Raw genomic sequence first — 13,293 nt, 5'->3', positions numbered from 1 at the left:
TGCAGGTTTGTGTGTGCACGTTTAAGTTTTCTCTTGGGGGAAATTTCAGGAGTGGGGTTGCTGGATGACGTGGTAAGGATGTGCTTAACTCAGTAAGAAACTCCCGGACCACGTTCCAGCATGGCGGGATCCCTCCCATTCCCACTCCCGCTTATGAGGGTCCCAGTTCCTCTGCATCGTCACTAGAAGCTGGGTGGGCCCGTGGTTTTTGTCTGTTTTTAGCCATTTTAATAGATTTGCAGAGGTACTGTTGACTGGCATTTCTCCAGCGTCTCTATGATGTTGAGCCTCTTTCTCGGGCAATATGCCCCCCTTATACCTTCCTTGATGAGGCCTCCATTCAAATATTTGCCTTCTCTTTAATACTGGGGTTTTTACTTTCTTATGGTTTTCATGGTTCTTCATATATTCTACGTGCCAGTCCATTGTGAGATGTCTGATTCACCAATATTTTTTCTAGACCATAGTTTGTGTTTCTTTCTCTTTAGATTTTTATATTGCTTTATAGAATTATAATTTTAAATTTATGACTAAATTTAATTTGTCAGTCTTCTATGAATCATGCCTTTGGTGTCGTGTCTAAGAACTTTTCACCTAACCCCAGGCCATACAAATTTTCCCGTGTTTTTATCTAATGGTTTTATAGCGTTCTGTTCTCCATTTAGGCCTGTGATAAATGTTGAGTGACATTTTGTGTCAGCCATGGCCATACCTTTTCCCGTCTCTGACAGTATCTTGAGTGTTTGCAGCTCCCCGTGCCTCGGGCAGTTCCTGTCTTCTTGGTCCGCTCTTTCTGTGAGTTTCAGGGCGTGTCTTAGTGCCGACGCTGTCCTGGTCCATCAGGGGGTCCCATGGGCTTGTCCGTGTGAGAAAGTCGGGACTGTGATGTTGACGGGATGCCGTGAGTCGGGGAGGTGCTGACGGGGGTTTCCATGGAGGAGAGAGAGGTGTTTGATTTTCCGGATGGGGCAGACTTGAGAGGGGACAAACTTGAGAAATGCCACCAAGGGGAAGCCCAGGCAGAGCAGGTCTCGGGGCCGCCCAGTCGTGTGGGCGCCAAACGTGGATGTGTCAGTGGCCAGGCCAGGAGGTAAACCCTCGCCCAAGGGCCTCTGGGTGTCCAAGGCCAAGTCTTGTTCAAGTGGTGTGTTCAGCTGAGCCAACCATGGCAGAAATGCACACGGGAAATCCCATGGTTCCTCTGTTTAAATCCCCTGCTAATCCCACCCGACTCAGAGAAGGAGCCAAGTCCTCACAGCAGCCTGCAACCCCCGCCTGCCTCGGCCTCCTCTCGGCTCTGATTCTCCCTCCCCTTCTTTCCCTCTCTGTCTCTTTGAGAGGGGACAACGTGCTAGCAGCCCTCGCTCGCTCTGCGCGCCTGGGCGTCTGCTCTGGCCGCGCCTGAGGAGCCCTCCAGCGCGCCGCGGCACTGTGGGCGCACCTCTCCCAGCTGGCCGACGCGGAAGCAGGCTCCCTCTGCCTGCAGGGAGGTATGGAGGGAGGGGCGTGCGCGGGAACCAGGGCTGCGGTGCTCACCAGTCAGCGCAAGTTCCCAGTGGGCGGGGCCTCAGCTGGCCCTGCACTCGCAGCAGCCGACCAGCGCTGCCAGCCGCGGGCAGTGAGGGGATTAGCACTCAGGCCTGCAGCTGTGAAGGGTACACTGGGTCCCCCAGCAGTCCCAGCCCGTCCGTGCTGTGCTCGAATTCTCGCCGGACCGCAGCTGCCACCCTGCAAGGCAGGGTTCGGGACCTGCTGCGCGCCATGCCCCAGCCTCCCCCATGGGCGCTGCCCCCGCTCCGTGGCGCCTGGTCCCATCGACCGCCCAAGGGCTGAGGAGTGTAGGTGCCTGGAGCAGGACTGGCGGGCGGCGCCACCTGTGGCCCTGGCGTGGGATCCACTAGGCGAAGCCAGCTGGACTCCTGAGTTGGGTGGCAATTCGGAGAACTTTTATGTCTAGCTGGAGGATTGTAAATGCACCGATCAGCACTCTTGTGTCTAGCTCACGGTTTGTAAACGCACCAGTCAGTACCTGTCAAAACGGATCAATCAGCTCTCTGTAAAATGGACCAATCAGCAGGATGTGGGTGGCCTCAGACAAGGGAAAAAAGCAGGCTGCCTGAGCCAGCGGCTCAGGTCCCCTTCCACACTGTGGAAGCTTTGTTCTTTCACTCTTCCCAATAAATCTTGCTGCTGCTCACTTTTTGGGGCCACACCGCATTTATGAACTGTAACACTCACTGCAAAGGTCTGCAGCTTCACTCCTGAAGCCAGTGAGACCATGAACCCACTGGGAGGGACGAACAACTCCAGACATGCCACCTTTAAGAGCAGTAACACTGCAGACCTCACCACGAACGTCTGTAGCTTCACTCCTGAAGCCAGCAAGACCACGAACCCACCAGAAGGAAGAAACTGCAGACACATCTGAACATCTGAAGGAACAAACTCCAGACACACCATCTTTAAGAACTGTACCACTCACCACAAGGCTCCGTGGCTTCATTCTTGAAGTCAGCGAGACCAAGAACCCACCAATTCTGGACACATCTCCCACCAGAGAGGAGATCCTGCACGTTCATCCTGGTAGATTCAAACCCATCTTTGCCACACAGATAGTCAGCAGAATAAATAGGCATAATCTATAGTCTTCTTGAAAAAGGCAGGCCAGGCATGGTGGCTCACGCCTGCAATCCCAGCACTTTGGGAGAATCACCTGATGTCAGGAGTTTGAGACCAGCCTAGACAACATGGTGAAACCCCACCTCTAGTAAAAATACAAAAATTAGCTGGGCATGGTGGCGGGCGCCTGTAATCCCAGCTACTTGGAAGGCTGAGGCAGGAGAATCACTTGAACCCAGAAGGTGGAGGGTGCAGTGAGCTGAGATCATGCCACCGCACTCCAGCTTGGGCAAGAGAGTGAGACTCTGTCTCAAAAACATAATAATAGGAATAATAAAAGTGCAAAAATTCAAACAACTTAAAAGAAACTGTGCAAAAGAGCTGAACCGGCCCTCCACAGAAGAGGAGATGTGGAGGAACGGCTAATGAAAACACGAAGAGCAGCTCAGCCTAACGGGGAGATATCATGTGACACCCGCCAGACTGGCAGAAATCCCACAACCCAATCAATGCCAGTGTTGGGGAGAATGGAGAGTAGCAGGAACACCAGGCACTGCTAAGAATGGTTGTGAAATATATTTTTGTTATGCTTGTATATGAAAGGGTGTGTGTTGTAGGTTATGACGAAAATTACATTTCTTACCTGGGATGAAATTTTAAAACTTGAAAGCTACTGACCCAAAGAAACTTGCACTTGTGTAAAAAGAAATGCCCAAGAACGTTCCTAGCAAAACACAGTCCTAAGGGCCCCAACCTGGTCAAACACTCACCCACAGGGAAATGAAGACATTTCCCGTGTTCCCCTCAGACGACAGGAGATCACACAGCAATGAAAATGAACCACGTCAGCGTGGGTGGGTCTCAGGGGGAGAATGGAAGACAAAAACAGACATTGAGCAGATGCTCAGAGCCATGCAGCGTAGGAGCAGCCACACAGGAGAATTTCCTCACATCAAAGTTCAAAACTACAGCCGAGGCAACAGAGCAAGACCCTGCCTCAAAAACAGAAAGTTCAAAAACTAAATGTCGTATTTTTTAGGATGTACATATACGCGGTGAAAGAAACATACTGTGAAGAAAAGTATGGGAACAATAAAGACTAAAGCAAGAAGTGATTCCCTCTGTAGGAGAAGGGAAGGGACTGGGACTCAGGCAGGGCCTCCAGGGAACATCTGAAGTCATGTCTCTTCAGATTCTATTCCCTCAACTTGGTGGAGGTCCTCTGTGTCCAATGTGTCAATATTCTTTATATTTTACCCATATTGTACCAATGCTTTATTTGTATTCAATATTTAGAAGACAGTCATAAACATTAAACATTGCATTAAATAGCAAGATGGCCGATGAACATCAGGAAGGAACATCCATGAGGTTCCATCCACAGAACTTCACCATGGATACGCTTGTGATCAAGGGCCTGGTCTCCCCTCACGACACAGAGAGCAGAGGCCACACCATCCTAGTGGAGCAGGACCAGCTGGGACAGGGCCCTTCTGTGAACCTGCTGCATCGCCAGGCTGTGTGAACGGACTCAGCTGCCAGAACTCACAGAGTATCAGTATCAGCACCGAAACCTCACAGGAAAAATGGTAAGTTCTAAGTTTCTCCATTAATAGTAACTCCCAGATTAATCTCTGTCATCCATTGCTTCGCCAAGAAATAACTTTTTATAGCTTTGCGTGGGTCTATTTTTCAATTTATATTTTATTTTACTAATTGATTGAAAAGATATATATTGTGTGTGGTGTCTGATTTTGTCTGTCAGTCAGGATAATCATAGTTTAATTTCTATTATTATTATTATTACACCAATATTTAGTTTTTTTTAAGCTTTTCAATTCCTGAGGGTATTAATCAGAGTCTTCCTGTCTCATGAGACAGAAAACAAATCCGAACTGTGTAAAAGAAAAAGGAATGTAATGATCACGAGGACTGAGAAGCTCCCAGGCTTAACTTGCTTGGGATTCATCTACATGTACAGTTTCAAGTGGGGTCCTGTAACTCTCTCTCTCTCTCTCTCTCCTTCCCCAACATCAGCTGCATGTTTAGCTCCACGAACTTCAGACTTAAAAAGCATCACTGGCTCCTGACCAGGATTCCAGCTCCACGAACCTCCAACTACACCACCAGCCTTCCTTCTCCTTAGGTCTCCAGCTCCAAAACCTAAGACATCAGTGGCAGTACCTACTCCTCCCGGAGGCTCCAGCTCTGACAGCCTCAGACTTGAACCGCAGCACCAGCTCTTCCCCGGATCTCCAGCTCCACCACCCTCAGATTTAAACAGCAGCAGCATCAGCTCATCCGTGGGTCTCTAGCTCCATGACACTCAAACTAGGACAACATCAGCTCATCCCCGGGACGCTAACTGCACGACAATTCAACTAGAAACACACCAGCTCCTCCCTGGGTCTCCAGCTCCACAAACCTCACACTACAAAAGCAACATCAGCTCTTCCTCGAGTCTCCAGCTTTACAACCTAATACAGTGGCAGCTCCAGCTCCTCCCAGGTGCTCAAGCTCCGAGCCTCTCAGACTTGAACCTCAGCACTAGGTCTTCCCTGGATCTCCAGCTCGACAACCTTCAGATTTACACAACAGAAGAACCAGCTCTTCCCTGGGTCTCCAGCTACACGACACTCAACTAGAACATCAGTTCCTCCCCAGGTCTCCAGCTCTAGGGCCCACAAACTAGAACAACATTTCCCCCATATCTCCAGATCAACAAACCTCAACTAGGAACGCCAACACCGCTCCTCCGTGGGTATCCAGCTCCACAACCCTCAACTAGAAACACCAACACAAGCTCCTCCGCGGGTCTCCAACTCCACGACCCACAAACTAGAACAATGCTCCCCCCGTATCTCCAGCTCCACAACCCACAACTACAAACACCACCACCAGCTCCTGCACGGGTCTCCAGCTCCACAACCCTCAACTAGAAACATGAACTCCAGCTCCTCCGTGGGTCTCCAGCTCCATGACCCTCAACGAGAAAAACCAACACCAGCTCCTCCGTGGGTCTCCTGCCCCACGACCTTCAACTAGAAACACCAACATTGACCCCTCTGCGGGTCTCCAGCTCCAAGACCCTCAACTGGAAACACCAACTCTGGCTCCTCTGCGGGTCTCCAGCTCCACAACCCTCAACTAGAAAGACCAACAACAGCTCCTCCACAGGACTCCAGCTCCACAATGCACAAACTAGAAAACAACGCTCCACCCTGTATCTCTAGCTCCACAACCCTCAACGAGAAACACCAACACCAGCTCCTACAAGGGTCTCCAGCTCCGCGACCCACAAACTAGAAAACAATGCTCCACCCTGTATCTCCAGCTCCACAACACTTAACGAGAAACACCAACACAGACTCCTCCGTGGGTCTCCAGCTCCACGACCCTCAACAAGAAACACCACCACCGGCTCCTCTGTGGGTCTCCAGCTCCACGACCTACAAACTAGAAAACAACGCTCCACCCTGTATCTCCAGCTCCACAACCTTCAATGAGAAACACTAACAACAGCTCCTCCGCGTGTCTCCAGCTCCACGATCCTCAACTAGAAACACTAACAATGGCTCCTCCGTGTGTCTCCAACTCCACGACCCTCAACCAGAAACACCAATGACAGCTCCTCCACGGGTCTCCAGCTCCACGACCCACAAACTAGAAAACAATGCTCCACCCTGTATCTCCAGCTCCACAACCCTCAAAAAAAAACACCAACAGCGGCTACTCCGCTGTCTCCACCTCGATGACCCTCAACTAGAAACACCAACTCCAGCTCCTCCATGGGTCTCCAGCTCCACGACCCTCAACTAGAAACACCAACTCCAGCTCCTCCATGGATCTCCAGCTCCACGACCCACAAACTAGAAAACAATTCTCCACCCTGTATCTCTAGCTCCACAACCCTCAACAAGAAACACCAACACCAGCTCTTCCACAGGTCTCCAGGTCCACGACCCACAAACTAGAAAACAATGCTCCACCCTGTATCTCCAGCTCCACAACCCTCAAAAAAAAACACCAACAGCGGCTACTCCGCTGTCTCCACCTCGATGACCCTCAACTAGAAACACCAACTCCAGCTCCTCCATGGGTCTCCAGCTCCACGACCCTCAACTAGAAACACCAACTCCAGCTCCTCCATGGATCTCCAGCTCCACGACCCACAAACTAGAAAACAATTCTCCACCCTGTATCTCTAGCTCCACAACCCTCAACAAGAAACACCAACACCAGCTCTTCCACAGGTCTCCAGGTCCACGACCCACAAACTAGAAAACAACGCTCTACCCTGTTATCTCCAGCTCCACGACCCTCAAACAAAAACACCAACAGCGGCTACTCCACCGTCTCCACCTCAATGACCCTCAACTAGAAACACCAACAGTGGCTCCTCCGCAGGTCTCCAGCACCACGACCCACAACAAGAAACACCAACACCAGATCTTCTGCGGGACTCCTCCTCCATGACCCTCAACTAGAAACACCAACACCGGCTCCTCCGCGGGTCTCCAGCTCCACGACCCACAAACTAGAAAACAGCACGCCACCCTGTATCTCCAGCTCCACAACCCACAATGAGAAACACCAACACTGGCTCCTCCATAGATCTGCAGCTCCACAAACCACAAACTAGAAAACAACGCTCCACCCTGTATCTCCAGCTCCACAAGACTCAACGAGAATTCTACACCAACAATGGCTCCTCTGTGGGTTTCCAGCTCCACAATCCTCAATTTGAAACACCAACACCAGCTGCTCTGCAGGTCTCCAGCTCCACGACCCTCAACTAGAAACACCAACACTTGCTCCACCGCGGGTCTCCAGCTGCATGACCCCCAACAAGAAACACCAACATCGGCTCCTCTGCGGGTCTCCTGCTCCACGACCCTCAAGTAGAAACACCAACACCGGCTCCTCCGAGGGTCTCCAGCTCCACGACCCTCAACAAGAAAGACCCACTCCGGCTCCTCTGCAGGTCTCCAGCTCCACAACCCTCAACCAGAAAGACGGACAACAGCTCCTCCACGGGTCTCCAGCTTCACAACCCACAAACTAGAAAACAACGCTTCACCCTGTATCTCCAGCTCCACAACTTTCAATGAGGGTTGCCAGCTCCACAACCCTCAACAGGAAACACCAACAAGAGCTCCTCCATTGTTCTCCAGCTCCATGATCCACAAACTACAAACAGGGCTCCCCATTGTATCTCCACCTCCACAGACCTAAATTAGAAACACCAACACCGGCTCCTCCATTGGTCTCCAGCTCCATGACCCTCAACTAGAAACACCAACTCCAGCTCCTCCACGGGTCTCCAGTTCCATGACCCACAAACTAGAAAACAACGCTCCACCCTGTATCTCCAGCTCCACAAACATCAACTAGAAACACCAACTGCAGTTCCTCCACAAGTCTCCAGCTCCAAAACCCTCAACTACAAACACCAACATGGGCTCCTCCGCAGGTCTCCAGCTCCACAATCCTCAATTAGAAACACCGAAACTGGCTGCTCCGCAGGTCTCCAGCTTCACAAACCACAAACTAAAAAACAACATATCACCCTATATCTCCAGCTCCACAACACTCAACGAGAAACACCAACACCTGCTCCTCCGCGGGTCTCCAGCTACACGACCCTCAACTACAAACACCAACACTGGCTCCTGGCGGGTCTCCAGGCCACGACCTTCAACTAGAAACACCAACAGTGTCTCCTCTGCAAGTCTCCAGCACCATGACCCTCAGCAAGAAACACCAACACCGGATCCTCCGCGGGACTCCAGCTCCACGACCCTCAATTAGAAACACAAACACTGGCTCCTCCACGGGTCTCCAGCTCCACAAACCACAAACTAGAAAACAACGCCTCACCCTGTATCTTCAGCTCCACAACACTCAATGAGAAACACCAACAATGGCTCCTCCGCGGGTCTCCAGCTCCACAACCCTCAACTAGAAACACCAACACCAGCTGCTCCGCGGGTCTCCAGCTACACAACCCTGAACTAGAAACACAAACATCGGCTCCTGGCAGGTCTCCAGCTCCACGACCCTCAACTAGAAACACCAACAGCGGCTCCTCCGCAGGTCTCCAGCACCAGGACCCACAAGAAACACCAACACCGGATCTTCTGCGGGACTCCTCCTCCACGACCCTCAACTACAAACACCAACACTTGCTCCACCGCAGGTCTCCAGCTGCATGACCCCCAACAAGAAACATCAACACTGGCTCCTCTGTGGGTCTCCTGCTCCACGACCCTCAACTAGAAACACCAACACCGGCTCCTCCGTGGGTCGCCAGCTGCACGACCCTCGACTGGAAACACCAACAGCAGCTCCTCCATGGGTCTCCAACTCCAGGACCCACAAACTAGAATAACAATGCTCCCCCTTTTATCTCCACCTCCCTAACCCTAAACTAGAAACACCAACACTGGCTCCTCCGCGTTTCTCCAGCTCCACGACGCTCTACAAGAAAGACCAACACCGACTCCTCCGTGGGTCTCCAGCTCCACGATCCTCAACTAGAAACACTAACACCGTCTCCTCGCGGGTCTCTAGCTCCACGACCCTCAACTAGAAACACTAACAATGGCTCCTCCGTGTGTCTCCAACTCCACGACCCTCAACCAGAAACACCAATGACAGCTCCTCCACGGGTCTCCAGCTCCACGACCCACAAACTAGAAAACAACGCTCCACCCTGTATCTCCAGCTGCACAACCCTCAACGAGAAACACCAACAACGGCTCCTCCGTGGGTCGCCAGCTCCATGAGCCACAAACTAGAATAACAACGTTCCCCCTTTTATCTCCACCTCCCCAACCCTAAACTAGAAACACCAACACCGGCTCCTCCGCGGGTCTCCAGCTCCACAAGGCTCTACAAGAAAGACCAACACCGGCTCCTCCGTGGGTCTCCAGCTCCACGAGCCTCAACTAGAAACACCAACACCGGCTCCTCCACGGGTCTCCAGCTAAACGACCCACAAACTAGAAAACAATGCTCCATCCTGTTATCTCCAGCTCCAGAACACTCAACGAGAAACACCAACAATGGCTCCTCCTTGGATCTCCAGCTCCACAACCTTCAACTAGAAACACCAACACCGGCTGCTCCACGGGTCTCCAGCTCCATGACCCTGAACTAGAAATAGCAACACCGGCTCCTCCGCGGGTCTCCAGCTCCACGACCCTCAACGAGAAACACCAACAGCGGCTCCTCCGCGTGTCTCCAGCACGACGACCCTCAATAAGAAACACCAACAGCAGCTCCTCTGTGGGTCTCCTCCTCCACGACCCTCAACTAGAAATACCAACACAGGCTCCTCCGTGGGTCTCCAGCTCCACGACCCACAAACTAGAAAACAACGCTCCACCCTGTATCTCTAGCTCCACAACCCTCAACGAGAAACACCACCACCGGCTCCTCCATGGGTCTCCAGGTCCACGACCCTCAAACAAAAACACCAATGTCGGCTACTCCGCCGTCTCCACCGCGATGACCCTCAACCAGAAATACCAACTCCGGCTCCTCCATGGGTTTCCAGCTCCACGACTCTCAACTAGAAACACCAACTCCGGGTCCTCCGCGGATCTCACCCATCTATATCCTACAGTGCCCAGCATGGCCCTGCCCTCTGCCCTGGTCTGTGGACTCCCCTCTCACATGCCAGCACCCATCTATATCCTACAGTGCCCAGCACGGCCCTGCCCTCTACCCTGGCCTATGGTCTTCACTCTGGTGCCCAGCCCGGCCCTTCACCCCCCTGTCCTGGCTTATGATCTCCCCTCTTAAATGCCAGCTACCATCCACAGCCCACAGTGCCCAGCACGGCCCTGCCGTCTACTCTGGCCTAAGGTCTCTCCCCTCTGCCATTCCCTTCCTGCCAGACAGGCCTCTGTCAGTGCCCCAAACCACAGAGGCTCAGGCCTGACTCCGGACCTTTCCCCTGCTGTGCCCTCTGCCTGGGGTGCCTTTCCCGGGCTCCACATCCTCCTCTTAACTCCCTCAGCTCCCGCCTGCTGGTCGCCCCTCAGGTGGATGAACACACGGTGTCCTCCCGCCCCACTGGCCTTGGCACAGGCTCTTCTCTGTGCCAGACACACTCCTCCTCTCACTATCGGGGTTTCCTCTCTAAACACCATTCATCCTTGGAGTCTCCACTGAAATATCGCTCCCTGCCCACCCCCTCACTGGGACTTCACCTTGGTTAGGCTGACAACCCATCTGACTCCAGGAAGCCAGATGCCATCCTAGCACTTGGAACTCCCCCACTGCCACATTTTGCACACCCGTGATGACCGTGTTAGGTTGCTGCAGAAGTCATCGAGGTTTTTGCTATTACTATTAACGAACTGCAGCACCAGCTCCTTCCCACTTTTTTTTTTTTTTGCCATTACTTTTAATGACTGCTGCCCCAACCTATTAGAATCATTTATATTTATCTATCTATCCATCATCTGCCTTCCCCTCTAGAAAGGAAGCTCTGTCAGAATAGAGGCCAGATCTACTCAAATCACTCTAGTTTCCCAGCACACTGTTTGTCAATAATCATTTCCCGACTGACTGACAGATAAATGCCGTCACTGTTGCTGGGATGAGGCACACGACATGCCCCTTTGAAAGCCACTGTCATGGACAGTTAGCATTTGCTCTTCACTCCTGCACCTGTGGCGTGGCTGGGCTTAGGCTGATCTAGTCTGGGCTTGACTCCAGGCTGAGCATGGGAACCATGTGTGCTCCACACGCCTCTCATCCTGCAGCCAGAGCCGCTGTTCCCCAGGGCACGTGCATCTCATGGGGAAAATCAAGAGCCTTAGAGGGCAGGTCTGGTCGTGCCCGCACATTCCAGGCTTCTGCTCGTGCTGTGTCTGTGCAAATCTCGTTGGCAGAAGCAAGTCACCCAGCCATAAGCAACACCCATGGGATGGGTAAGTCCGTCCACCCTCCCTCGGGCCCTGGCTAGCCTGCAGCTGCGAGCTGTGTCACACTCTTACCGGGGGAGTGAAAAATTGAGGCCCAACATTAAATCACCCACGGCAAGAAATGTCGGCCTCTGTGTCCCCACGCTGGGATCATTCTTCACCAGCGGGTTCGCCTGAGCTGACTTCCCTTTGCAATGGTGTTTGCAGGTTTAGCCCAATGCTGTTCCCCGCGGAGGAGACAGAAGCCTCAGTGGGCCTCTGTCTGTTGGGAAGAACAAGATATTAGCTTGGCGCAAAACCACCACAAGCCCCAGGGGGCCCACGCCCCGTGCGACAGGAGGGGGCAGAGAACTGTGGGAACTCAGGAAAGCTTGCGTCCCCAGCCTCTCCCCCATGTTCCCAACCCCTCTCCTGCATCCCCAGCTCCCTCCCCTGTGTCCCCAGCCCTCTCCCCTGCTTGCCTCATCTCTGCTTTCTTTTTTTCATTTTCTTTCTTTTTTTTTGAGACAGGGTCTGGCTTTGTCACCCAGGCTGGAGTGCAATGGCACGATCTCCGCTCACTGCAACCTTCACCTCCCGGGCTGAAGCAATTCTCTCTCCTCAGCCTCCCCAGTGGCTGGGACTACAGATGCTGCCACCACACCCAGCTAATTTTATTTTTCTTTTGGTAGAGACAGGATTTGCCATGTTGCCCAGAGCTCAAGTAATCCTCCCACCTCAGCCTCCCAAAATGCTTGGATCACAGGCATGAGCCACCGAGTCCAGCCTGCTTTATTTTTCTTTACAGTACTTGGAACCTTCTAATGTACTAAGGACACGTGTATTTTCTCTCTTTTTCATCTTCCCTAGAACAGGAGCTTAACGTGGGCAGGTGTTTCTGTTGATCTCATTTATCACCCTATCCCCAGTGCCTGGAACAGTATCTGGCACATGAATGGTGTGTTCTAAATAAATATTTTTAATAGATAACTAAATGAAATATCCTACAAGAGAAAGCTAGTATCTGGAACTCACCCATCAGCAGAGCCTAAAAGCCAAAGACCTTTAGCCTGTCTCCGCCTCTGAACACACCCAACCCCGGAGGAGCCAGCAGAGGAAAAACAGGAACAAAGGTGGGGAAGGGAGCAGGTGGCGCCCACCAAGTAAGGACCCCTGAGGCTTAGGCCAAACCTGAGCTGGAGAAGAGACTAATCTAGGAACTGGGTGTGAGATTAGTTTAGATTTGTCTGGCCTGGATTTTGTAACACCTAAACAAGGGTTATTCCATTTTTTTTTGGTTTTTTGTTTTTTTTGAGATAGAGTCTCACTGTCCCCCAGGCTGGAGTGCAGTGGCACGATCTCAGCTCACTGCAACCTCTGCCTCCCGGATTCAAGTGATTCTCATGCCTCAGCCTCCCAGGTAGCTGGGATTACAGGCGCATACCACCATTCCGGACTAATTTTGCATTTTTAGTAGAGATGAGGTTTCACCATATTGGCCCCCTGGCTCACGCCTATAATCCCAGCACTGTGGGAGGCCGAGGCAGGCAGATAATGAGGTCAGGAGATCGAGACCATCCTAGCTAACACAGTGAAACCCCGTCTCTACTAAAAATACAAAAATTTAGCTGGGCGTGGTGGCGGGCGCCTATAGTCCTGGCTACTCAGGAGGCTGAGGCAGGAGAATCGCTTGAACCCCGGACGTGGAGGTTGCAGTGAGCCAAGATCGCGCCACTGCACTCCAGCCTGGGTGACA

The 13,293-nt window shown here is 52.3% G+C and overlaps 1 protein-coding gene and 2 long non-coding RNA genes across 5 annotated transcripts in view; 1 reads left to right on the top strand and 2 right to left on the bottom strand.

Annotated features, from left to right (window-relative positions):
* The window catches only part of PDCD6 (programmed cell death 6), a 36,784-nt gene that overhangs the window by 17,869 nt on the left and 5,622 nt on the right, over positions 1 to 13,293 (bottom strand). The window lies entirely within an intron of this gene.
* On the top strand, positions 2,888 to 7,203 carry LOC117064688. Its single transcript, XR_004429610.1, has 3 exons — positions 2,888 to 4,208; positions 4,657 to 4,926; positions 7,027 to 7,203. It is a non-coding gene; the product is annotated as an uncharacterized LOC117064688 (long non-coding RNA).
* On the bottom strand, positions 4,451 to 12,127 carry LOC117064690. The gene is made up of 2 exons (XR_004429615.1): positions 11,631 to 12,127; positions 4,451 to 4,888 (listed from the first exon to the last, which is right to left on the bottom strand). It is a non-coding gene; the product is annotated as an uncharacterized LOC117064690 (long non-coding RNA).

The sequence above is a fragment of the Trachypithecus francoisi genome, unplaced genomic scaffold (assembly GCF_009764315.1).
Source record: "Trachypithecus francoisi isolate TF-2019V2 unplaced genomic scaffold, Tfra_2.0 Lachesis_group2, whole genome shotgun sequence".
NCBI classification, from domain to species: Eukaryota; Metazoa; Chordata; class Mammalia; order Primates; family Cercopithecidae; genus Trachypithecus; species Trachypithecus francoisi.
The sequence above is the reverse complement of the archived record's forward strand: the minus strand, read 5'-3'. Positions and strand labels throughout refer to the sequence as shown.